The 25,547-nt window shown below is 43.6% G+C and overlaps 1 protein-coding gene across 1 annotated transcript in view; it reads right to left on the bottom strand.

The window, feature by feature from the left end:
• ONECUT1 (one cut homeobox 1) overlaps positions 1 to 25,547 on the bottom strand; it is a 32,045-nt gene that overhangs the window by 1,024 nt on the left and 5,474 nt on the right. The window lies entirely within an intron of this gene.

Raw genomic sequence — 25,547 nt, forward strand, 5'->3', positions numbered from 1 at the left:
ACCTTTGGGGTCTCCCTGTGCCTCTCTTTTGTTCTTCACGAGAGTCTTACTCTTGGAGTCTCCCTCTTCCCTTACCTCATCTCCACTGAGAAGGCCCATTCCCTGCGCATGCCTTTTGGTCCTGTATCATGAAGCTGCCTCCAGGCTGCTAGAGCTATTCTGGTGCATCACCCCAATGTGGTCCTCAGGTCCGCAGGGTTTGGTGCTGGATCAGGGTGTCCTCACCTCAGATGCTGTACTCCTCTTTCTCGCCTAACGTAGCTCACTAGCTTCCACCTGCCAAAGGGGCACTGAATTGCTAATGACTGCCTCCCCCTCCCCGCCCCCAGACTCCACCCTCAATGAATCCCTGCAAGCCATCCCCAAATAACCACGCAACTCAAGTAAAAACAGTGCTCTGGTGAGCTCCTATGCCCTAACTCCTGTCCCTCAGCTCCCCTGTGTAGGGGTTCTGGAGCAGCCACGGCTATCTTCACACCTGGCTGGCTACACTCTGATGTGCGCTCCAACCACAGCGAAAGGCAGACAGGGCAGGGCGTCTTCCTGGTGGAGGTAGGGACTGTCGCTCTTTCATGTCGCCTCCAGCTGACTGCCCTGCCTACTGCTCTCTCCTGCTCCCCCCACCCCTCGTCCTTTTGTATTCCAGGTTCTCAATTCCTTCTTAGATGGTTCACCAGCTCTGGCTAGATGCAGCCTCTGTACTCTCCCCAGGTTGCCCTGCTCTTCAGCCTGCCCCTACCTTTCATTCCCAGCTGCTCCACATCGTGGATTCCCCTAAGGCCTTAGGTGCCCGTTAGCACAAATTAGCTAGGCAATCGGAGCAGCTAAAAAGCTAATGGGTAAAGGTTGAAGAAGCCGCCAGTCTTTGGAGTCTAATCTAGGAGTCTCCAAGTTTTTTTAATCATGTGCTATTTAGTAAAAAATGTTTTGAGTATTACATTCCCTTACGTTATTTCTTTATAAATGATATGCATGTGTTACTATACTACTGTATTATTATACAGTAGTATAATTAAAAAGCATAGACAAAATATAGAAAATTTTAAAATAACATAAATAGACATAGAAATTATCTTCTACAGGTGCATCAGCTTGCCCAGGCCCCAGAGTGCATTTGCCTCACTCCAGGGACCACAGGTCCAATATATTAGGAAATATAAGAATAAGAATTTCAGAATGGACATGAGGGGAGACCTCAGTCATAAAAGAGAGATTTTTAGGCTAGTCAGGTCTTCTGGTACCTTTTATAACACATTCCATAGATCACTGGCTATGCCCTTTACCCACCATGACAGAAAGCATCAACATAATGGGAAAGATTTATTAAATGCCCAGCTCCCTCAGAGCATTGAGCTATATATACTAAACTAGGTGAGAGTCCCCAAATACAGTCCCTCCCTCCAGAAACCCACAGCCTTCACTGGGCAACTAGATTAAGTCCCTGAAAAAAAAAGCTGACTAGGCTGAAGTCAAGCCTAGTTAGTTTGAGTCAGCCCATGTAGGCACAGCTTTATATAATACTGATACACATGGCTGGTCGATTCATTCACTTACATTCAAAGATGAATATAACACAAGCCTTTCTCTTAAGGACGTCAGTTTGGTGGTTATGTAAGCAAATAACTGCAAGAGCATGAAAAGAGTATACAGGATATTATCTCTGCTTGAGGATATTAAGGAAGGCGTCACACAAGAGGGGTGCTTACGCTAGGCCCTAAAGGATGAATAGGAGTTTGCTAGTGAGAAAAGTGGGAAAAACTCATTCCCAGCAGGGGGAACAGCATTCGTGAAGGACTGATAAGTAGTAGTAGGTTGGTAGTGGGGCAAGAGTACATGCAAGTACATACATACTCCACAGGTAGACAGAGATCAAATTTGAACTATCTTGTAGCTAAGGTTTTGAGTAAGAGTGTCGTGTGATTAAGTTTGGGGTTAGAAAAACCCCTCTGGTGGTGGTGTGGGGGATGAATTAGAAAGCATCAAGATTCAGGACCAGTATGCTGTGTATGCCACTCTGACCCCCTTCAGGACTAAGGCACTCACTCATTCTTGCACCTGCTGGAGGAGGCTGGTGGCTCTCAGCTGAGGTCCATACTGGGAACTGCCCTTGGCCAAAGGTTATGCCACCCTGGGGTGCAGTTGGGGGACTAGCCACATCCAGTGGGGGACAGGGGGAGTAGGGGATGGGAATATGGATGGTGGAGGTTGAAGAGAGTAGGAATGTATTGGTTTAAGGCTCCCCCACCCCAAACCCTTGCATCAAGTAGGGACAACTCTGAAGGGTTATCTAGTTCCAGAGCACCCTGTAGGATTGGTTGAGGCTATTTTTGCAGCTACATCAAAGTTCAACTCCATCTGCCTGGTCTTACTTCCTCCACTCCCCCGACAGGGGTTAATCTCCATAGCCCTCTTTGACTACCTTCCTGCATGCAAGTCTCAGAGTCTGTTTCTCAGAAAACCTGACCTAAGACAGAAGCCAATTAGAAAATCAGTGTAATGAGGACCCCAAGATAGACAACGGCAGTTGAAGATGGAAAATAGGAAGCAAATTTAAGAGCTTCTTGGAAGGTAGAATCAAGAGGAATTAGTAATAACAACCTGGCTGGGAGGCTGGAGTTCGGAACATCTCCCAGTTTTCTGATTGGATGGTAGTAATAAGGCCATTAGGGAATGCAGATGGAGAAATGAGTTTTATGAGAGCAGTAATCACTTCTATGTGGGACAAATCCATTTGAAATGCGTGTTGGACATCCTGTTAAAGATCTCCAACAGGTGGTTGTCCAGCATACGGCAGGATATACGGGGCCTGGAGCTCAGGGAAGAGATCTGGGTTAGGAATACAGACTGGGAAGTCATTAGGGACCTAGATGGTGAATTGCACAGAACGCATACTTATGGAAAAATAAATAACTGAGCATCGGGTGCAGACTCAACTTATTTATCATTCAAAAGGCAGACTGAAGCCCGAGCCTCAGCTCCCAGCCCCCCCGCCCGCCCCGGCGGGGGAGCAGACAAGCCTCTCGGGCTGGTGAGTGCTGGTCGGCACCGCTCCTCCGTGCGGGAGCCTCTCCGCTTTGCCCTCCGCACCCCTGTGGCTGCGCTCTCCGTGGCTCCGAAGCTTCCCCCTTCTGCCACCCGCAGTCTCTGCCCGCGAAGGGGCTTCCTAGTGCGTGGAAATCTTTCCTCCTTCACAGCTCCCTCCCACTGGCGCAGGTGCCGTCCCTATTCTTTTGTCTCTGTTATTTCTTTTTTCTCTTTTGCCCTACCCAAGTACGGGGGGAGTTTCTTGCCTTTTTGAGGATATGGGGAGGGGGTGGGGTGAGATGTGACAGGGTAAGAGAGTGTCATGGACATATATACACTACCAAATGTAAAATAGATAACTAGTGGGAAGCAGCCGCATAGCACAGGGAGATCAGCTCGGTGCTTTTTGACCACCTAGAGGGGTGGGATGGGGAGGGTGGGAGAGAGGGAGATGCAAGAGGGAAGAGAAATGGGAACATATTGTATATGTATAACTGATTCACTTTGTTATAAAGCAGAAGCTAACACACCATTGTGAGGCAATTATACTTCAATAAAGATGTTTTAAAAAAAAAAAAAAAAAAAAAAAAAAAGCAGAACAGGGACTTCCCTGGTGGTCCAGCGGTTAAGACTTTGCTTTCCAATACAAGGGGTGAGGGTTCGATCCCTGGTCGGGGGGGGGGGGGGGGGGGGGCTAAGATCCCACACGCCTCGCAGCCAAAACACCAAAACATAAAACAGAAGCAACATTGTAACAAATTCGACAAAGGCTTTAAAAATGGTGCACATCAAAACAAATCTTTAAACAAAGGCAGAACTAAGGGAAATCACAAAGAGATATCTGTTTTCTACATAACTAGTGCATCTGAATGACTTCAGTGTGGTCCTTAGCATTTGGCAGGACTGAGTGGGCTGAAGCTACTCCAGAGCCACCCTTTCCCAAATGGCATCAGAGGCACGATATTGCCTCAAACAGGAGTTACTTGAAAAGATGCTTTGCAGGCCAAGTACATTTAGAAAAACCCACTATATAGCCTCTTCCTCAAAATGCATAACAAAATGCGTAATACGCGTTTAGCAAATATAATTATGTTTTCCAAGTTTATTTAATTCCAGAACCTTGTTTGGTAGAGACTGTCTATCAGCGTCTCGTGCAATACTAATGTTGGGGAAATGCAGTTTGGAAGCTCCTGACCCGAGCTCTCAATGTTAGAACCTGGGAAGTGGGATTCTCCTGGAGCAAGGGAGCCTGGCAGACTCATTATGTCTCTCCAGGGCAGGCTGGCATAGTGCCTGGCTATAAGGGGAGCTCAGTGCCCATATGGGTACTGGATGGGGTGTCTGTGACTAAATGTGTGTGCTTTTACCTGGAAAGAACTTTGTGCAGAAGTTGGAGTGGCTGAATAAGAAAGCAGAGATATCTGTAGAATGCACAGTGGACCAAAGCTTGCTGACAGTCAGTGGGTAACCTCAACCAGGTGCCCAGGAGAAGCAACCCACAGAAATAAAATCATGCTTCTAGAAGCTTGTACGGAATTATAGTTGTGAGACCTGTTAAGAGAATATAAATGAGAGCAATGCTTTCGCATTCCCATGGAATTCATTTCAAGGTAGAGATTACCCATTATAAGGTAGGAAATCAGCAACTGGTCCACACAAGTGTGCAGTGGAGAGAGAGAGAGAGAGAGAGTGGGAGCAAAGTCTGACAACAGGAACTGCTGCTTAGGGAACAGCATTGCATGTGTTTTATGGGAAAGTTATACCTTTTTGTGTGGGTGTACAGTTTTCATTAAAGATAGAATAGTTATTACAGAACTGGATTAAAGGGAAGAAGATTCCTATTGCATGTGTAAGGTAGTACTGAAGAGGAAGAAGACCCGTCATGAGTCACCTCCATGAAGGTGGGCAAGCAGATATGTTTGCAGGATGCAGTGGCAAAGTGTAGTGGGGCTGTCTCAGGTGACTTTGATCTTCTCTGGGAATGAGGTCACCTACAGTCAGTACTATATGGGAGACAGAAGCAGACGTGGAAGACGGTAAAAGGCAGAGAATGATTTTGTGCACCACAAGAATAAAAGATTATAAATAATTTTTTTTTTTTTTTTTAAAAAGCAATGCATGAGGCTGCGCGCAAAGGACAAGCTTTCATCTCAGGCATGACTGGGGCCTATGCTTTGCCCATAGTTGGCAGGACAGAGCCAAAGGTATTTCAAGAAATATGAATTCTGCAGGATGTTGAAAGGCGTTCCATGAATATTGAGTTTCGAGGTCAGGCAGTTTGGGAAATGCTGAGTTAATTAATGATTAAGCAAGCTTCTTTAATGCAGGACTTCTCAGAGCCTTTAATATGCTAATGTGCACTGATACTTTCTAGCTTATGGGGTCTCCCAAACTTATTTGATTAAGCAACTCTTTATTCAGGGAATTTCTCTCAGGAATGGTGTTGCTTAGAACAGTGTCTCTCAAAATGTGGATGCCAGACCTATGCTGGTCTGTAAACTGTTACTGACCTGCAGCAAGATCAGAAAATTGAGAATAAGCAATTAGAAAGTTTTGTGGCCGTTTGACATTGCTCCAACATTCTGTGATTATTGTTCTAGTAATACATTTTTTATCATATTATCAAAACTATTGGTCCAGAACAGATGGAAATTAGAAACAAACAGCTAGTCCTTCACTGTTTAAGAAGCCCTGTCTTAGAATACACTTTATAAAACATGATATACAGTAACATCCTAGAATCGGCTGTCAGCCAAGCATTTGTATATCAACTTATATCCATTTTCCTGATTTAACGTCACAAAGGACATTACAACATCTAAACTGCTGATTGAACTATGCAAAAGTCTGCCAAGAATTTGTCTGGGAATAAGCAGGCACATTGCTGTACTCCTGAAAATAACACAACGTTGTACATCAACTATAGTTCAATAACAATTACAAAAAAAAGATCTGTTGTACCAAATTAAAAAAAAATAAGTAGGCACAGACATGTGGGCCTGGGAGACATTTATAAAGCCAGATGGACTTACAATACAACTTCTTAGATGAACCTGGGCTCACAGGACACAAGCTCAAGGCCCAGCTCTGTGGCTACTGATAGATGTGTGCTCTTGGGCAAGTCCCTTGCGTTCTGGAGCCTTAGTTTACCCAGCTGCAAAATAGAGGACAATGGCCTTCTTTCCTCACAGGATTATAATAAGTATTAAATAAGATAAGCTATGCTGAAGTGATTGTTAAACTATAAACGCTTAAGAAGTGTTCTAGATGTTTGCAAATTAATTTTCAGATCCTTCCTTTTTTCTTTGATCAAGATGCAAGTATAAACATTAAATTTACACAGCAGGCTCAGATCTTTGCTCTGTCTCTGGCCTGTGGTATAAACCTGGACGCATGACTTGATCTCTTTTTCTGCATCCTTTCAATGAGCAGGCAGTATTCTAAGGCCCCTGCAGGCTTGAAAGCCCTGTGAGTCAAGAAATACACCCCTGCAGTGTCTTTCCTGGTTTCCAAAGTCTAATATTATCTCAGTTAAAAATTTTCCAAGGTAACCTTACTCTGTCTTTTAGAATATATAGCCACTATGTTGACTATTCCATTTCACCTTCTCCATCCTTATGGCTTCTCAAAAAGAGCAGGTAATGGCTCTGCAGGGACACCAGCCAGTACTGCAAATAATCCAGATCCACGTTCACCTGAATGAAGGCGATCAAACACAAACTCACATTCTTCACAGTTGCTTCGACCTCATAAGCTTTAGAGATTAAAACAATAACAACAGCAACTACCACAGACCCTGCGAACAGTTATGCATTTGCCCTCCTAGGACTCTGAGCCATTAAACAATAGGTATTCTATATTTTTACTAGTTTCTACTTTTTCATTAAAAACGTAGGAAAATTTGCTTAACTTGCTTCCTGAGGTTCTTGGTATATTTGTCCCAGAGTTGGCTGCTTCACATAGGATGGAATTGTGAATTAGAAGAGGCTGTCTTCTTGGGGGCAGTAGTGTATGTTTCAATGTGACCTTATGGAAGGAATGCCAAGGGTCCAGGTAGAATGAGGGTGTACGTTATATTCCCAGTCTATGAGGGAGGAAGGTTCTGTAAAAGCACTGCTCTAGTTGTCAAAAGTTTTGGGTTCTGGTTCTGGCTCTGTCATTAATTAGTTAGATGGCTGGGTTAAACCCCTTAACCAGGCTGGGTCCAGCTTCCTTAACTGTATAATGAAGGGACTTGACTAAATAACTTACAACCCCTTCTAGGTGCAGCTCTATGAGTTGACGTGTGTAAAGTCAACATCACTCCAGAGGGAAGATGTACAGTTCAGATTTCTACATCATAAATGGGCACTCGGAGAAGTGTGAGGGTTGAACAGTTCACTCTAGCTGGCCCCCTCCCCGGCCACCTCCCCTCTTTTGTAAGGTTATCCCTGTGCCACCACCTCCTTCTCCCTCCTGGCAGGCAGTGGGGAGAGAAGACTTTTGGGGCGGAGCACTTGCAGATGAGGTAGGAAAGGGAACAGGACCTGTGTGCTTAGTAAACCATATTACCAGGTAAGACCAGAAAATTGAACTTCATAAAGTGTAATCGCAATTTGTAAAGGACCTTTAGAAAATTTTCACTGATCTTAGTTATACTGAAGAGGAATATGGAGAAATGTGTGTGTGTGGTGGACGCACAGACAAGTGACCGGGGAGCCACAGTATCTGCTAGGATAAGATGGGGATGCAGCCAGATGAATGGTAAGCCATGGGTCTGTCACTTTAGAGACATTATTTAATTTTAGCAACAGCTCTGTGAGGTATAGAATTTAATAGGAAATTTGGGACTTTAACCTGAGGAGAGGACAGTTTTGGCCTCAAGGTCTGGATGGTGAATCCTAGAGAGGCAGGATGAAAGGCCTGCGCGGGCGGGGCTGAGAAAGAGCCAGGCTTGGGTGATTCAAATCACATTTATTTGGTGGTCTGACTCTAAGGGACTGAGGAAGGAGACTGTATGCCTGCAGCTTCCCCAATCACATGTGGCTTTTACCCTGAGAGTCCTTGCACTATGGCCGTGTACTTCCTCCATACAACTGCTCCAGGGTCTGCTGTCCTAATGTGATTGAGGCGAGGTGGGCCAGGGAACAGTAAGGGAAAGGGCTGGGATTCCAGGGCACGGTGAAACTGCCCTGTCGTCACAAGGGGCCTGCTAGAGACGCAGTGTCTTCCCCCTGAAGGCCGGTGCCAGTGCTGAAAACTGCAACCTGCACGGCCAAGGGCTCTTGAACAAGGTAAGCCTGCGATGTCCCAAGTCACTCAGGGGAGGTCCGGCCTGGATTTGGAGGAGGCGGGTCCAGGCAGCTGCTAGGGCCCTCATCTCCTTTGCTGCTCCAGTGCCTCCGGGGAAGGTAGGGTGCACTGGGAAGGCAAAAAGCACACTCTGAAATTCTACCCAGATTCCTGACCGACTTGGTAGTGACATTCCTGCACACCCTGCTCAGGGGAGCTTGGGGCTTCGGGGACAGAGAAAAAGGATAAAAAAGCAGCGGGGCCAGAATAGGCAAATCCATAGGGACAGAAAGAAGTTGGTGGTCGCCCATGGCTGAGTGCGTAGTGGGGGGAAATGGGTGGGACTGCTAATGGGTATGGGGTTTCTTTTTGGGGAGGTGATAAAAAGGTTCTAAAATTGATTGTGGTGACGGTTGCACAGCTCTGTGAGTATATTAAAAACCACTGACTTATACTCTTTAAATGGGTAAATTGTATGGTACGTAAATTACTTCTTAGTACAACTATTTAAGAAAGAAGTAGCTGGGCATGCATACAGGGTGAGCTCTCGGCTCTCACTCCCCACTTGCCACCGAGAGGAAACCTCTTCTGGACTGCGGCAGGGACAAGGGGGGCTGCTGTTCATGTGTACTGAGCCCCCAAACACTGTCTCTTGACAGCTGAAACTGCTTTTCAAAGTAAACTCTACAAGACAATACATGTTCGTGGAGGAACAAGCAAGCAAATAAAACAGATTTCAGTAAAACAAGAAAGGAGGAACCATGGAAGTGAACGTGGCAGGTTCCCAAGCCCATTTTACAGGCCAGCATCCATCCTGTGGAGATCAAAGAGCCAGTGGGTGGGCTGCCCCAGCTTCAGGATTAGAGCTCAGACTCCAGGAGTGCTGGGTCATAGTGTTATCTGCTTTGCCTTGAGTTATTGTGCTGTCCTGTGCATATTTTCATAAGCCAGGCCCCCAGTTGTTTTGTCAGCTCTTAAGCAGCAAATTTGGAGAACACAGTATAAAGTACAATTTGAAAAGCTACTCCAGTGAGTTCTAACAGATATGGCCACGGGCAGCCTTTACACGGGAAGGGAACTCCTGCACAGACTATCTGGAAACAGTGATGCCCAGGGGAGGGAGGTGGGGCCGATACAACCTGCTGGACACAAGCTAGCTTTTCTGGTGTCTGTGACTTTGTGGGTAGCTCAAGCACCTATGGAAACTCTTCTGGGCATGAGTGTGAAAGACCTAATAAAAACATGCAAAGAGCAGACGTTCTTAGTCAAGAATGATCACTATAACTCACCCCTGTACCTTGCTTTATGGTACTTAAATCACCTCCATTCAACCTTTCCATGTGATCCCCACAAAACTCAGGTGAGGAAGAAATGGGTATTATGTCTTTTTCTGTAGGTGAAGAAACAATGGCAAAGAGGTGAGGAGACTCGCCTATGGGCACGCAGCTGGTTCATTGGGTGACCTCCAACTCCACTGTGCCCTGGAGGCAGATGCCAGCATGGTGGACACATCATGAAAACTTTCCCCAGGATGGTTACATGGGCAGGAGCAGCTGGTGAGGGGAGCCTGGGAAGCCAGAGCCATGGTGTGTGGAGTAGGAGCAGCTGGCCGCCAGGCGGCAGGCCCGTTGTCAGCCAGACGGGTCTGGCTCTGGCTGAAAGGATTGCAGTTGGCCCATCCAGGAAATCGGGCTGCATGGAAGTTGAGATGAGGGAGCTCAGGCAGTGAAGGGCACGGAAGACCCACGCTGGCCTGGGAGAGGGGCCAGAGTGAGTCTAGTTTCAGTAGCGGGACAGAGGAACACTAGACACTGTCTCCGTGTGGATAGCGGCTCTGAGAGGAAGCAAAAGAAAACTGAGCTGACCCAAAGGAGAAGGAAAGATGGGGAGCAGCTAAAGCCAAGAGAGGCCTGCTGCATCAAACTCAGGTTGGAAAAGTCGCCCGAACCTCTCACAACCCCACTCTGTTTGCTTCTACAACTGAGCTGTCCAGGACAGAGACCTGCCTTCCTACCCATCTGCTGCCTGGAGTCCTTCTGGAGACAGCATATAACATATTTCCATCAATCTCTCTTCTCTAGGGACAGCTCCACAGCTGTAGCCCAAGAGGTAGGGCTATTGGACTTTATGATCAAAGGAGGGCAGAGGCTGCCTGGGCCTGGGAGGGATGGAAGAGGATCAGCTGAAATGTACAGCTGCTTCCTCTGTGCTAAGCCGCACGCATGTATCACCTTATGATGTCACTCAACAACTGTGGGAAGCAGGTGCTATCACAGCTGTAGGTTGCTTCCCTGGGCAGCCCCACTGCTCACAGGTGCCCATGATCTGCACTTCTTCTGATCTCCACCACCTGTCTGCCTAACCTGGCTTTAGACTGAGCATTTATTTATGAATAAAATTGTGGTGGTGGTTAAAAAAAAAAAAAGTTTATGTTTGTTTACAAATGCACAGCCTGAGGCTCAGAGGTTAAGGGATTGGCCCAAGGTCACCCTGATAGTAAATGGTGGATCTGGGATCAGAGCCAGGGCAGGGTCCAGTGACGGTGTGGAGGTGATGGTGTGGAGGAGCTGATGGTGTGGAGGTGATGGTGTGGACGAGTTGATGGTGTGGAGGTGATGGTGTGGAGGAATTGATGGTGTGGAGGTGATGGTGTGGAGGAATTGACGGTGTGGCGGAGGTGATGGTGTGGAGGTGATAGTGTGGAGGAGGTGATGGTGTGGAGGAGGTGATGATGTGGAGGAGGTGATGGTGTGGACGAGTTGATGGTGTGGAGGTGATGGTGTGGAGGAGGTGATGATGTGGAGGAATTGATGGTGTGGAGGAGGCGATGGTGCGGAGGAGACGATGGTGTGGAGGAGGTGATGGTGTGGAGGAGGTGATGGTGTGGACGAGTTGATGGTGTGGAGGTGATGGTGTGGAGGAGGTGATGGTGTGGAGGAGGTGATGGTGTGGACGAGTTGATGGTGTGGAGGTGATGGTGTGGAGGAGGTGATGGTGTGGAGGAATTGATGGTGTGGAGGAGGTGATGGTGCGGAGGAGGTGATGGTGTGGAGGAGCTGGGGCTCGGGTATTCCTCAGGCACAGACTGGGAGGACATCAGAGAATCACACCAGCTTTCACTTTCCATGGCACCCGAAACAGCCCTTTTTGTGTTATTCTAGACTATCTTAGTTCTTCTCCTCGTAAGCTTTGTCTTCTCTCATTTTTTCTGTGTTCCCTCTGGTACAGGCTGAACGTGAGACAGAAAGGTGAACTGAGAATCCTGTTGAATGAATGCATTTTCATACGCCTGTGATACTTGCATCCATCCTCTTGCTGGCCATTCACTGTCACATGCACACATTTTCCTGAGCACAGGCCCAAGCTTTCTGAGACTCACCAGAAGAGACACGACCACCTGACCCTTCCCTCCTCGAAGCTCTTTCCCTGCATTGCAGCTTCAAAAGAACCGGTGGGAAGAAAAGCTGCTGCCTCGCACCTGCTCCTTCAGTCAGTAACAAAAGGTAATGTGGCTCTTTAATGAAAGGTTGGCTCAGGAATTCTGATTTTTAAATTCCTAAACTTCTGCTAATGCCTGATCCATTGGGGTTTTATTACATCAGTCTCCCTCATCTTAAAGAGCCCCTCAATAGTTTGGGCTATAATAATAATAACTGGAAATATGTGATATCGATGCCCTAGTTATGATGTTGATTCTGCAAAACAGTCAAAACAAATGGTAGACCTGATGAATTACATGCTTATTATGCATTATTATCTCATGCAGGCCTATTGTGAATTGTAAGTCTTAGCTTATTGATCCCATTTCTTTAATTAATAGCCATATATAACGCTTTATAATATTCACAGCAATTGGAAGTTATAAAATGGAACTCCTTAAAAAATAACCTACAATTCTGACTTTTCGCCAAGTCATCAGACGTTTTTCACAGTTAATTTCAAATTAGTGGTTTTCCTTGGTTGCATTTCTGGAAAGTCATCTGTAGAGTCAATTGTAAATGCTGTTCTCCCAATGACACATGTATTATACAACTGGCTTCACAAGGGTCTCCAGTAAGCTTGAGGGGAAAGCCCTTCTTGGCTGCTCCATCAAGATATTCAAGGACCTTGACCCTCTGACCCCAATTACCTTTTCCATTTCACTTCCCACAACTGCCCAGCCACCATCCACACTGAGCCACACTGCTCAGAAGTCAGTCCTAAATACATTATGAATGTTCACACCTCTATTCCTTTGCTCAAGCTGTTCCCTCACCCAGAATGTCCTTCCTTCTCTTTCTTGCCCCTATGTAATCAAGGCCCAGCTCAAGCATTTCATTTTCTATTAAGTCTTCTCCATCCCCTCTCTCATCTGGGGTGAATTGTGGTCCCCTGTGCCCGTAGAGCTCCCCAGATAATTAGTTATTACCTACCCATCTCTCTCACTAGGAACCCATAGGCTAGGCTGAGAACCACTATTCTAAATTAGTACTTCTCAAACTTGAGTGTACAAACTTGAGTCATTTGGACATTTTGTTAAGATGAAGATTCTGATCCAGCAGGTCTGGGCAGAGCCTGAGATTCTGCACATTTAACAAGCTCCCAGTTGCTCACTGCTCAGTTGCTGGTCCAGGATGGCACTCTGAGCAAACAGGGTCTAGAGTCCAGAGCAGAAATTGTAAGGCGTGGCTCAAATACATCAACATCACCTGGGAGCATGAAGGGGAGGCTTGTTCAAAATGTATATTCCGGAACCCTATCCTATCCCTACTGAATTAGATTCTCTGAGAGAATGGGATTCAGAAACACACATTTTAAACAAGTTTCCCAGGTAATTGAGAATAAAGTTGGAGGACATTCTGTCATTAACTGATAGAACTTCCTAATGCCAAGGGGCAGAGGGGCAGTTGCTGTGGAGCTGGAGAGCACCCCCTCTGGAAAATGAGGGTACTTCACACCCATGCCTCCCTCTTCCTCCTGATTATCCACCAGGCTGGCAACGGAACAGAAACAAATAACTGGGGGCTAATCTTCTCTTACGTCACACCTCCACAAACATGCTGACTAAAGGCTGTGATTAGTTTGCACTGCACCTGTTTTATGGTTGTTACATTTAGGATCTTTTAAAGTATTATTTTACATAATAACATGTTGGCACAAAGGCACACACACACACACACACACACACAAACATATCACAAACCTGTTCTGCATATTTCAGGCTGTGCTTCTCAAACTTTAGTATGCTTTAGAATCATTTAGAGAGCCTGTAAGAAGACAGATTACTGGGCTCTTCCCCTGAGTTTCTGAATCAGCAGTATTTCTAGCAAGTTCCCAAGTGATGTTGGGGCATATGTATGGAGGAAGAATTGAAAATGAATGTTACAGAAAAATTTTTTAGCAGGTTTGTTTACTTTACGGGTATGGGTGAAGCAATTTTGAAATTATTTTAGGATTGAGCAAATGAGTAAGTGTGCATGTGTGCTGGGGGGTGGATATGTTATTGAGTGCCAGGGTTCTCACTGTAGAGGAAAGGACACACAATTATGGAATGAGGGTAGGCAAGAAGAAATCCTACGGGGATATATTGCAATTAGATGTGGAGGTACTTGTGCGAACTCATGATTTTAAAAATATGTATGTAGGCATGTTTATGTGCATGTGTATATTATATATGTATGAGTGCATATGTATATTTGTGGGGTGTGTGTGTGTAAATATACATGCATATTTTTCCTGGATTTTTCTGAGGGGGCCAAAAAACAAAGTCACGCTACTAGCCATGAGCACACCTAGTGACCAGGCCTTCTTGGTCTCTAATACCATTCCCCACCAGAATAAACCAGGGCTCATCAAGGAAAGGGCAGATTCTAGGGCTGGGACAGGGTAGGTAACAGGTGAGCTTGGAACATCTTATTATGATGCCAGAAAGTAAAAGAAAAAAAATGGAGGAGAAGGAGGAGGAGGAGGAGGGGGAAGAGGAGAAGAAGAAGGAGAAGGAAAAGAAAGATGGAAACAAGTCACAAGAACACAGGAGCCAGATTAAAGGGGCTCCCACTGTCAAATCTGAGACAGTTTGAGCACCAAAATAGGTAAGTACAGAATTGAATTAGAAACCATTGGGAAAAAAGGAATGTGTGAATCTTATCCAATAACAAATGGATAAGTAAACGAGAGAGAAGGGGCTCTTGCTCACAGAAGAAAGCTGAGAGCTGACTGTCAAACAAGGCAGGAGTGCCGGAGATGGAAAATCATTTTGAAGCCGTCATGATAAACAGGTCAGGCAAGAATCAATAGATGTTAAATCTGTGGGGAATTTTGATGAGGAGTAGGATATTTGCATAATCTTAAAGTATCTCCCCACAGACTGCTTATTAGTTGTAAGAGAGAGAAAAAATGTGATTATACAGTGGAGAAATTAGGCAACACCTTGACCAAGTGATCAAAATTAACTCTCCAGTTAAGTGGGAGACAGACGGACTTCATGGACCTCCAGATGTGATCCCCTGAGAAGGACACACCTCACCCATGCAGCTTTCTGGGCAAGAAAGCACCACCTCAATCTAATCACGAGGAAACATCAGATAAACATAAAATGAGAAATATCTTTTTTTTTTTTTTAAAGTGGGGACTATATTCTTCAAACATTTCGATGTTATAAAAGGTTAAAAAAGGCTGTGGAACTGTTTAGGATTAAAGAAAAGAAGAGATATGAAACTTAATCCCAGACTGGATCCTCTCCTGAAGAACAATGCTGTGAAGGACATTACTGGGTCAATGGACAAAAGTGAGCTGTGGCTACAGAAGGGAAGGTTCATACTCGTGGAAATACATTCTAAAGTATGTAGGGGTGAGGGGTCGTGATGTATGTAACGTACTCTGAAACGGTTCATGAAAAAAAATTCTGTGCATTTGAGAGCGAGAGAGAAAGAGATTGAGACAGAGAAAGAGAGAGAGCACGCGTGTGTGCACAAATGATAAAGCAAATGGGGCAAAATGTTAACAACTGGTCAACTGGTGGGTAAATGGTTTATGTTCTTATTTTATTTTTGCACCTTTTGAAAAATTTGAAAAAAACTTCCAAATAAAATTTTCTTAAATCATGCTTTTGAATAATATTTAATGACACTGAGACAAGTTTGACTGTAAATTCTTTATGAGCTCAATTTTGTGAAAAATAAAAATTAAAAATGTATCTTATTTACGTACTTTAAAAAAGCTAGAAGGAAACAAACTGACACATAAACAGGTATCATCTCTGGGTTATGGGATTATGGATGATTTGATCCTGTCATATTGTTTATAGTGTTTCATATTTTCCAAAGTTATGAGAGAAAAATTATGTTTGAAAGAGGAAAACAAATATTCAGAAAAGTTCTGTGTATGTTGCTGACTGCTGTGCCATTGACTGATAATAGCAAAAACAAAACAAAACAAAAAACTTGAAATCATTGAAATGTCCAATGAAAGGTTGTTGGAGAGGTTATGTAAATTATGATGCTTCTAAAATATTATATAGTCATAAAATTTATGTTTGCCCAATCAATTTATGGACCAACTAAGCATCCAAAAATAGGGGATTGGTTAAATTATAGCATAGCTGTAAAACATAAAATGTGCAGAAAGCTTTTTAATCCAGAGCGCTCCAGGAGCAGAGGGAGGGCTTTGACCTCTTTGCTGTCTTGCAAACTGTAAACACCCTGTCTATACATATCTGCTAAATGAATAAGTGCTACTCGTGAGGCATTTGGGAGGGGGCAGAAATGGTGGAATTACCAGGGGGTTTTGTTGTCTCCATTTTTCTTTTATGTATTTTCAAATATTCTATCATAAATTTAATAACATGGGATTTTTAATTTAAAAAGTTATAATATAGTATGGATGGATCATCCCATTGAGAAGAGATTGGAAAATATTCACAAAAGGGGGGTTATCTCTGTTTGGGGGTATTATGGGTGATTCTTGTCACCTTTTTTCTTGATTAGTAGTAATAATTTTACAAAGAAGTTATTTTTAAAAGGCACTGGACCATCATTAAAAAGTCTACAAATAATAAATGCTGGAGAGAGTGTGGAGAAAAAGGAACCCTCTTGCACTGCTTGTGGGAATGTCAATTGGTGCAGCCACTATGGAGAACAGATGGAGGTTCCTTAAAAAACTAAAAATACAGTTATCATATAATCCTGCAATCCACTCCTAGGCATATATCTGGAGAAAACTCTAATTTGAAAAGATACATGCACCCCCTATGTTAATTGCAGCACTATTTACAATAGCCAAGACATGGAAGCAACCTAAATGTCCACTGACAGATGAATGGATAAAGAAAATGTGGTGTAGATATACAATGGAATATTACTCAGCCATGAAGAAGAATGAAATAATGTCATTTGCAGCGACATGGATGGACCTAGAGATTATCATATTAAGTGAAGTAAGTCAGACAGGGAAAGACAATATCATGATATCGCTTATATGTGGAATCTAAAAAATGATACAAATAAAGTTCTTTACAAAACAGAAATAGACTCACAGACATGGCAAACAAATTTATGACTACCAAAGGGGATAATGGGGTGGGAAGGGGAGATAAATTAGGAGTTTGGGATTAACAGATACACACTACAAAATATAAAATAGATGAACAGCAAGGAACTGTTGTATGGCATGGGGATCTATATTCAGTGTCTTGTAGTAACCTATAATGGAAAAGAATCTGAAAAAGAATATATATTTTCTCCATCTCTGCTGACAATGGCATGCAACCCGACCCTCATCATCTATTGCCACCCTCCTAGCTAGTCCCCTGCTGCTGCTACGTCTCCTATTGGCTCACACTATGCTGCCTTTCAAAAGCACAAGCCTGACAACTTCACTCTACTAGAGGCCACAACTTCCTTCAGCTCCTGCTGTCACAGACCCAAGTCCCTTGGATGGCACAGGCATACAAGATCCTATGTACTCTCTTTTCAGTCTTCTTTCCAGTTTCCTCCCTGCTCCCACATAACTGTTTTCCTGCCTATCCCAGCACTCATCAAGGACATTGTAAGTATTTTTTTCCCCGCACACATCCTCCCGTGAGCTCCTCCAGGATACGGCACGTTGTGCCTCTTTTGAGCCCCAGTACTTAGCCCAGCGCCCTTCACATAGGAGGTACTCCATCAGCCTGAGGGCAAATGAAGGAAAATGGACCTTCTGAATGATGTAATATGACCCTCAGTGACTTGAATGTGCACATGAATCTCCTAGGGATCTTGTCAAGGTGCAGGTTCAGATTCAGTAGGTTTGGGGTGGAACCTGAGAGTCTGCATTTCTTACATGTTCTGCTGCTGGTCTGGGGACCACACTGAGTAGTAAGGACCCAGAGAACAGTAAGAGTTTTTCAGATGGAGGAAAGTATGGACACAATCATTCTTATAGGAATATTGAATTTTTTTTTAACATCTTTATTGGAGTATAATTCCTTCACAATGGTGTGTTAGTTTCTGCTTTATAACAAAGTGAATCAGTTATACATATACATATATCCCCATATCTCTTCCCTCTTGCATCTCCCTCCCTCCCACCCTCCCTATCCCACCCATCTAGGTGGTCACAAAGCACTGAGCTGCTCTCCCTGTGCTATGTGGCTGCTTCCCACTAGCTATCTATTTTACATTTGGTAGTTTATATATGTCCATGCCACTCTCTCACTTTGTCCCAGCTTACCCTTCCTCCTCCATGTGTCCTCAAGTCCATTCTCTACGTCTGTGTCTTTCTTCCTGTCCTGTCCCTAGGTTCTTCAGAACCATTTTTTATTTTTAGATTCCATATATATGTGTTAGCATACGATATTTGTTTTTCTCTTTCTGACTTACTTCACTCTGTATGACAGTCTCTAGGTCCATCCACCTCACTACAAATAACTCAATTTCGTTTCTTTTTATGGCTGAGTAATTAGGAATATTGAATTTTTGAGTGAACTTTTAACCTCAAAAGAGATAAAAGAAGTAAAATATTATAAAATGATATAATATTTATATATATTGTGTATCATTAAAAAATATACATAAAGCTATGGAACTATAGGTTATTCCAGAAAAAGGGTAAAATAAATAACAAAGGGGCAAAAATATAAGTCATTTGCTCTTAAATTCTCAATATCAATATTCTTTTTTTAATAGAAGTATAATTGATTTACAATGTTGTGTTAGTTCCTGGTGTACAGCAAAGTGATTCAATTATATATATATATATATATATATATAGTTTTTCAGATTCTTTTCCATTACAGGTTATTACAATCTATTGAATATAGTTCCCTGGGCTATACAGTAGGTCCTTGTTGTTTACCTATTTTATACATAGTAGTGCTCAATATCAATACTCTAATTATCAACTTGGAGTTATCGTAGAATCACCTGGGAGGCTTTTTAATCAGCATATATTTTCTTGCCACCTCTCTGCCACCAATCTGATTTGAGGAATATGAAACTCTCCGCCCACCCCTCCCCACTACAAAAAACTACAGCCTTGGAGAACGCTTTTGTTACTGATGGGAAGGCATCGTTTCACTCAGCTGTGCTGGGGAAGAAACAAGCTTCCAGCTATACAATAATTCGGATCCAAGAAATCTTCTGCAGAGGGGTTTTAGCCACGGTATCCACACATGCTATTGTTCCCTCTGCCTGAAAACCTCTTTCCCCAATTCTGACCAAGTCCTGTTTTTTTTTTTTTCCAGATCTTCAAAACTATTCCTTCATCACACCCTAAACTGTTCCTTCTTGGCACAAAAAAAGCAACCAAGCTATTTGTCTCTCTTCCCCACTAGACTATGAGCTCCAAAAGACTTGTCTGTGCTCAGTACATCCCCAGTACTGAGCACAGCACTGTCATAGCTATACTCAAATGAATAAAGAAAAAAACCACTCTTTCCATATCTAATGAAATTTCCTCTTTCACATCTTATGCCCTGTCCACAGTTGGCCAGATATAATTCCTAAGAGAGCTGACATTTAGTACAGGGCTAACAACTGTGTAAATGACAACTCAAATGTCCTGGGGTTTATTTGGTCCAAGTTGTTCGGGTTGGGGAATCAGACAGAAACAATCTTTTTCCTCCCCAAAGTTAAAATTAAATAATATTTACCTCTTACAAAACATGTATATTTAAGATAGGAAGCACAGGAACAAAATGAACACTGGTGAAGGCAGCACCTGACAAAAGAACTAGAACATCTGCTGTCTGCGAAGCTACAAGGGTGTTCTCTCCTTTTATCTCTAGCCTTTCCCTACTGGAGGTACCACTCTTAGGAACTTGAGTTTATTATTAGTTTGTTTTTTCCACATACTTATGTATCTCTAAACAACAAGTCGTTTAGCATTTCTTGCTTTTAAGCCTTGTAAAAATGGTATTGTTCTGGTGTGATTTCCTATAGCTTGTTTTTTTTTTGTTTTTGTTTTTTTAAAAAAGAAATTCAACACTGTTCCTAAGACTCAACTATGCTGTTGTGTATAGCTGTGGCTCATTCATTTTCATCACTCCAATATACTCCTGCATTATATGAATACATCACAGTTTTTATTCCTGCATTCCTCGTCAGTGGACATTTGGGATGTTTCTGGTGGTTTGTTCTTAGGAGCAACGCTGTTACAGACCACCCTTGTACTCATCTTCAGGAGCGCCTGTGAGCTTATCTAGGGTATATACCAAGGGGTAGACTTCGTTCAGCTGTGGGTTCAGGTTTATAAGCCAAATTATCTTTTGAAGCAACGGTGGCAATTTACATCCCCACCAGCAGTGCATGAATTCCTGATGACCCATATCCTCACCAACACAGGTATTGTAACCTCAAGCTGCAATATTTTTGTGCCAGAAGGCAGTGCTCCTGACTGGAAAGGCTGTTTCCTTCTGGCCATCTGATAGGAGAGCCTCATCTGAGACTCTGCCCAAGAGATGGGCCCCAGGGACTTACCCCTTGTTGAACCCTGACTTTGGGACAGAGCATTAAATTGAGAAAAGAGACTGTCATGGATACACAGTCATCACAGAAGGCAATCATTCATAGAATGTGGGATCTGGAAGGACTCTAAGGCCAAATCCTTCATTCTACGTTTAAGGAGACTGAGACCCAGGAAGGTTAAATGACAAGTTCACAGAGCTAATTAGTACAAGAACCTGTCTCTGGGGCTCTCATTTCTTAGTCTAGGGGTTTTTTTTTTTTTTAAATGTGTTTATTTGGTTTAGTAATTTAAGATAACACAATCTAGTAAATTAAAAATGACTCCGTAAATATTCAAATAACTGCCAATTTATCTTTAAGAGGTAGTTGTTTGACTTCCGTGACTGATGAATTTGATAACTTCAGCTTCTTGTGAAGTAAACAGTAATACTGAATTTCAATGGGATAAACATGGGAAAGATGCAATCTCCATAGTAATGGTTTTCAACAGGCAAATTTAACAGTATTAAAAGACACTGATCTCCTGGGGAAATTAATTCCTAATTTTTTGATGGATCATCCTCATCCTTGGATCACCCCCCCCAGGCAAATGATAGGCGTGGGCTTAAGAAGCCATTTTATGAGGAAGGCAAACTTCAAATGCAGTGAAATTTCAATTCATCCTCCTCTTCTGAGTACTCAAAATTAACCTATCGCAGGAGGCTGGGAACTGTTTGTGGATATTATGGCAAAAGAGCCTCAGTAACCCGATGGTATATAATCTTAGATGCCTTTACTTGTGAATGTCGGAAAACTCTGAAAAGAGACCAGTTTGCAGCTGAGGTACTTAGTGTTCTTCAGAGTGTGCATAAGAGGCATGATGTGTACAAAGGAATCTGTCCCCATATATGAAGCAGTAAAAATGCAACTGGGGAGGGGAGGAAGACTGCCTAATAGGAAGGGTGTCTGTGTGAAGGAGAGTGGCTTCGAAAGCCTGCAGTGGAAATCTTCATCCTGGAGCTGTTTCCTACAGGGACCCCTCCCTCCACCTCCCTTGCCCAAATGCCTTGCTCCTCTCTACCCCAAGAATCCATTTACCATTTGAAAATATCTTTGGTTTAACAATGTCGGCAGGCTGGCAATAAAAGCTTTCCAAGAGGCATCCCTCTTTTAATGTCAGGATAAGACTCAGGAGCTGCTTATTGCTTTGGGGCGGCGGGCGGGCTTGGAGGGAAAGGACACCAAGTAATTTTGCTAGGAATGCTGACCAAACGGTACTGAGGTACTCCTGGTTCAGGTTTTCCTCCCAGCAGTCATTTTAATCAGCACTTCCCCTATTTAATGAGCTTGTAGTGCCATTACATAATCACCCAGCTCACTGGATTAATGATGAAAAGAGGAACTGATTTTTCCAGTTGCATCATTTGAAGTAAATGTTAACTTTCTGAGTCCTTAGTTAACCGCATTAGTGTGACAAATATGTCTTTGTCTAGCATAAGTAATTAGAATTTAATCACTTTAACTGCATCTTAATTACCCTAAATGAATTGAAAGGACATTTAATAGTAAAGATTAAATTGCCTGAATGAACGATTTTTGTGACTCCATCAATATTTGAATCGCGTTAGCCACTCCTCTCACGCACTTCACCTGCAGTGAGCACACGGGTCACTAGGTGGCGCGCTTCGCTCATTTATTTATTTAATTTCCCCCATTGATCTGTTTTAGAAGACATCAGGAAAGAAAGAGAAAAGCATGGAGTTTATTATGTTCCTTTGATAACCTCTCTTTGGGACTACGAGGTCATCACCAGATGCAAAATGAAAGCAGCGATTTCAGAAACTGTCGATTCTGCGTACCCTATGGCATATGCAAAGAGAGATGAGAAACGCATGGGTAACTGGAAACTCGCGGTGCTTGAGGGAAATTGTAAGTTGCCCTCTGGATGATTGCCAACATATATACAGAGTTTAAGTCAATTTATTACTTTTTAGTGCAGAGTCCTAAAACATGAGTAACAGGCAAGCTTGGAATAGCAAGACAGGCACTGATGTGAAGCCAAGAAATATAATTGCTGTGCAAGTGCAGATCAGAACACCAATGCCTGAAAGAATGGGAGGTTTGGGCCTTTGGGCCCTCCTCGAGGCTGGCTCCCAATGGATCAGTCCTACCCACAGAACACATCTAATGAGATGGGTCTTGCCTGTGAATAATTGTTTAAGTGAACAAATGGATAGAGAGACTTGGGTTCCAGGTCTAGCTCTGTGACTGCCTCACATTCCCTCTGGCTGCTTCCTCAAAAGAGAGCAATAAAAAGTCTCTCTTATAAGTCTTGAGTAAAAAAGAAATAAGTTTCCACAAGTAACTCTCTTTGAGAGTCCCAGAGGGAAGACACACATTCTCTGATTTCGAGACCTTACTATGCAGAGACTTTCCAGATTGGTGTTTATGACAGTGGATCAGACATTTCCACATTCTGGGTCCACTGACCTAGTGGAGTTGCACCCATAATCGAGGCACAGGATGGAGGGTAAGGGTGTTCTGGGCTTTGAGCTGGGAAAGCTGAGTTCAGGGTCTCAGTGATTTCCAGCTGTGTTACCACAGGTAAGTTATTCAACCTCATTGAACAGAGAAACAGGAAAAATAATGGTAATTGCCCTGTAAACTAGCAGCTCCCAAACTGTGCTGCACATTAAAATCACCTCAGAGCTCTGAAATATCCTAGTGCCCAGGTCATGCCCTATACTACTAATGCCAGAATATTTGAGGTTTTAGCCAGGAATCATTTTTTCAAAAAGATCCTTAAATGATTCCAATGCATAGCAAGATTTGGGAGCCACTGGCACAGACAGTGAGTATTAAATGAGGACATCTGTGTGCCTAGCACAGTACCTGACTAATAAAATATACACAATGGACACAAACTCCTTCCTTATCAATTGACTTATCACTTGCCAAGACAAATGTGAGGGTTGTACTTCAAGGTCTGGTTCTGTTCAGCTGTTATCTTATCAGATTGTCTCACCTAAAGGAGAAGAAAATTTCTAGAAGCTAATTTGTTCCAACTTTATGATAATGTAACATCTTTTGGGAGGAACATAATGTGGATGGTTCTATAGCAAGACCCTGTGATAAGACATAAATTTATATGTTTGTATCAAAATAATAAGATTGCCCTGTGATTGGTCTGGTCATCTAAGCCAATTTCAGAAGAAAATTAAGCTTCATTAGTATTAACATACTTGTATTAAAATAAAAGTCTGTGCAAATCTGTTGATAGAAGACAGGAATTTATGATTATGCAATAAATTCATTCACATTAGAAATCAGTGTTTTCCTTTTTACTAAACTCTGTGAGGCTGACACTTTTCACATAAAAATAATGTGGCTTTCTTCTCCCAAACGTGCTTACCCATCTTATTTAAGTACACACAAAATGAAAATAGTATTTAATGAATACTTGTTGAATCCTTTATCCAAGATTATAGGAAGTCTATCCTCTAACTACCATGACTTCAATAAGACCCTCCTTCTGTTGCTACCCTAGGTTGGGGACCATTCAATCTTGCCAAGAGTGTGGAAACTGCTGTTTTCAAGGGGACTGAAATGAGACTAGTCACTTCTCATCCAATCCGTCAAGGCTCCTTGGTTGAATTAAAATATTAAATTGGTGTTTAACTATTCCAATATGTGGAATTTACAAAGAGCACTGAGCACTCTTACTTGAAGGGCAAGGCTTCTAACTATGGATTTTGAGGAACAAGACACCTGAGAACCTCCTTTTTAATTACTCACCTCCATTAGACTTGAGGATTTTCTTTCTTACAAGGAAATCAAGAATAAATTTTACCGATATACTCTGTAAGAACTATTTCTTCTGAGAACTTTGGGTAGCAGCGTCTGTTTGATTAGCTGAATTTGCCACGAATGTGGAAATGATGACATCAAAACAGCTCATGTAACAACCTCCTTAAAGACCTTGTAGATTAGAGATGACTATAGATTTTCCCCAGCACGGATCAAAGGGACTGAATTGAACGTTTTAGCTTAATGATCCAACCCCTGTCACACCCATAGGGACTCGAATTCCGATTGTATAAGCAGGTGTGCCCGTGGACCCAGACGCACACAGAAAGCTGCTGGGGAGGGAGGAAAAAGATCAACCACCTGATCGACGAGGATAGGTTTGATCTTTTCCATTACTTGACTGTGCCCGTGTATACTACTGGTGGGGCCTCACGATTTCTCATAAACTTCGAAATATTAGCTGTTAGTTTTTGTTTCCTCATCACAACTGTTCAAAGCCATCCTAGCCACCCTCCAGGGGCAAGAGAAACCTAGGCAACAGGCCTGGCTAGGCCCTGTCCAGGGTCCTGACGCTGCACCAGGGCTCCAGGCTGCTAGGCCTCCCAGAGCCCTTTCACCCACCCCACCAGACAGCAAACAAAGACCTTCAAGCTCAGAGCCTCAGGGCAGCCTTCTAACTCCCATCAGTTAGCTGGAAGGGGAAACAACAAAGGGAACGCTAATCCACCCTGCCTTCACTACACCCCGAGCCCCAACCTCCCATTTCAGACTGCCAGGGTCACCTTCTCTACTGTGACCCTGATAGTCTCAAACAAAAACATGCCAGCAAAAGGATAATTTGGATATAATTTCCAAACATGCATCTGGAGAGGTTAGAGTTGGGGTATAATTTGGGGGGATGGCAATTTTGTCTCATCAGTGGGGTAATACCCAGGAATTGTTTAGGAGCAAGACAGATCCACTAGGTATCCTTCTCTCCCTCCACTACACTCTCTACCTGTCAAAATAGTTTTCATTTTGAAAATCACTAAGACATCAATGTTCTAAAAACAAAGCCTCTCCTCTCCGCAGCGGGTTGAACCGCGGAGGCTTGCTGGGTTCCTGGCCTTGCGGCCTGCAGGGGGCATGCACAGCTACTGGGGAAGATGAGTCCACAAGGAGGGCATCAGTGAGGGCAAGAGTTTAGCTTCCCGTGGTGCTCTGAGCGCTTGAAGATAAAGAAAGATGCAGCCTGGGCTTTGAGTCGCTTTGCTGCTACAACACAACCATGCTGTTGTTGGCACAGACCGTCCCAAGTGCCAGCTGCAAAACAGCGACGGCAGGACTGGGTCTCTACTGACCCCGATCGCCCTCTGGGTGCTTCCAAAGGGCCTGGGGCTGCACCCGCTGGCGGGAGAGCCAACCACCCTCGGGACAGGCCGCAGGGTTTATTGTCTCAGGCAGCCGTGCTCGATGTTCTGACACCAGGTCACCACAAAATAACCATCAGGCCTCCTCAAGCCACAGCAGCAGGTCTCCTCCACTCTAGTCAAACTCTCCGCTCCA

The sequence above is a fragment of the Eschrichtius robustus genome, chromosome 1 (assembly GCF_028021215.1).
Source record: "Eschrichtius robustus isolate mEscRob2 chromosome 1, mEscRob2.pri, whole genome shotgun sequence".
Classification (NCBI taxonomy): domain Eukaryota; kingdom Metazoa; phylum Chordata; class Mammalia; order Artiodactyla; family Eschrichtiidae; genus Eschrichtius; species Eschrichtius robustus.